Below are 2,487 nucleotides of genomic sequence, written 5' to 3' on the forward strand. Positions count from 1 at the left end.
TTTTATTCTATCCAATAATTTTTCTCCGATTATGTCGAAATCAAATGTGTTCTATAGACATCGATTTAGGATGATTATTTATATCTCATATGAATATAATAAATCTAGTATTTTCAATTTTTATTATCATTCCAATTATCTTATTCTCACGTTTAATTATACAAAAATTTAACACATATTACTTCTTGGATAAATTCAACATGAGTCAATAATAAAAAATAAATATAATGCTTTTTATTTGTTACAACTTATGACGAATGTAAAAATATGACTAAATTTTAGTGATATTCCATATTCCGTGTCTTTGATTTAATATAATTACCTCTATATTTACCAACATACAGTGTAATTTTTGGCAATATTATACTAGTAAAAAAATTTTTCTTGTTGATACATTTTAAAGGTTCCTTAATAAATTTTTTATTTATACTTTAAATTTTCTTTTATTTAACTATTTTAGAGTCACAACATTGTTATTATATTCCATCGGCATATAAATATATACAGCAATCCATATCCAACGCAAATGAATAGTTAATCTGAATTACAGTTTCGAATTCACATTGCAGTTTTTGTTGTTAAAGACAGATTTAATTACATTTTCAAAGTTTGATTTTTCATTTATACTTTAGTAAATGTATTTTATGGTTATTTTGTATCTTTTAGCTTCCAATACGAATCTTTCGAGGCTCATTTACAAGAACAAAGGGTGAAATATCATTATTAAACATCGATACAATTTATTATGACTTTAAATTTTCTGTTTATACCCACTTTATAGATATAATCATTTAGGGCGGTATTTTAATTCTTTAGATGCACTTTAATCTTTGAATTCTCTTTTCTTCAAATATCTTCTTTTAAAAATATTTATTTATCTTCTGTTAAATTGCTAGCTGGAATTAAGATTACACTGCTTCATAAATCAGAAATCGAATAGAAATAAATTCAGTGAACAACACATTTTTTCACTTTAAATAATAGAAGTGTCACAAATATTTTTTTTTGCGTTTTAAAATATTATTACTTCTTAATATAGGTTCTAACACCCAGTATTTTCATTTGTGGCAAAATTATATGTATTTTAATAATTTTATGTTTTATTTGAACATAAAATTACAAAATCAAAAAAAAACCTGTTACTTTGTGCCTTTTTTGGCCAAATCAACATTTTATCCTTGAAACAAGCCTTTTCATTTCTCTTCATGTGTACTTTCATTACATTCATTGCCTAAAAATTCACATGTTCAAGTTCTTATATCTTATCTGTATGGAATGTAGCTGGAATTTTTTTTAACATAAACAACATCGTCCTTTTATAACTTTCTATATTAAAAACCGAAAAAAAGCTTCCTTTAAAACAAAAAAAAGTTTACATCATATAATCCAGGCATTTTCTTCTTTATCTTTTTGTTTATTATGTTATTTTACACTAAAATCATACACAATCATGTTCACCTTAGATATTATCCTATTATTTGGTTCCAAACTTAAAAGATCGTGATCACGCTAGTTTGAAATGTAATTTTTAAAATTCATTTTTTTTAGATTTTCAAAATATGATTCAATCGTTCATTAAATTTCTGTGAATATTGCTCAACTTTTTTCTAGAGTTTTCGTCTTTTCAGTTATTTTTTTTTATTTTTCAACTTACAATATAAAATCCGATTATTCGAATATCTAAAAACACATATGAATCCTTTTTAGATTTTTTTTTCTAAAATATTGTAAGCTTTTGTCTTGTTAGTTCAAATAAGATAATTTTATGAATTAAAGACAATAAATTTTTTATTTTGTGGAATTCAATAGCCATTTGCTTTGTTTACCATCATAGCATCTAAATTTATGCAGTTTATTATTCTAGACAAATATTATTTATATTTCGTCTTCCAATTCTGAATCTTTTTTTCGGTGATTCAGTTTTACAGTTGACAATTTTTTATGCGGTAGAATTTTAATTCATATTTTTTTATTCTTATCTCTATTAATCCCTTTAAAAAATTTTTTTATGATCCAAGCATTAAATTTATAAAAGATTCTTCCTATAAATATTGACAATATAGAACTATAGTCTTTATCTAATTTCTTGGTTCTTTTGTCACCTTCAAATTTGCACATTATACCAAATTCTTAATCGTATTTCTTTTTCATTATGTATCATTTGTACCGTAACTCCCTGTAATGATTAATCATTAGAAAATGCATATATTGTATGAATATATAGTCATTACTTGGATATACTGTTCCATATAACCTAATACTTATACTTTACGCAACATCTTTCGTCTTTAATACGATTAAAGAAATACAGAAATATCTACACAAATACAACAAAATTACGAGCTTAGATCGTGCTATATATAATTTAAATATAGTTTTTTTCGGATTGTCATGGCAAAATATGCGCCTATATCATATATAAATATATGAAAAGTATGATTAGAAAAAAAATACCTAATGCGTTTTTTCGTATTTCAAAGACCACAA

This window comes from Rhyacophila brunnea, unplaced genomic scaffold (assembly GCF_057557595.1).
Source record: "Rhyacophila brunnea isolate RB1 unplaced genomic scaffold, BYU_Rbru_1.0 scaffold_43, whole genome shotgun sequence".
Classification (NCBI taxonomy): Eukaryota; Metazoa; Arthropoda; class Insecta; order Trichoptera; family Rhyacophilidae; genus Rhyacophila; species Rhyacophila brunnea.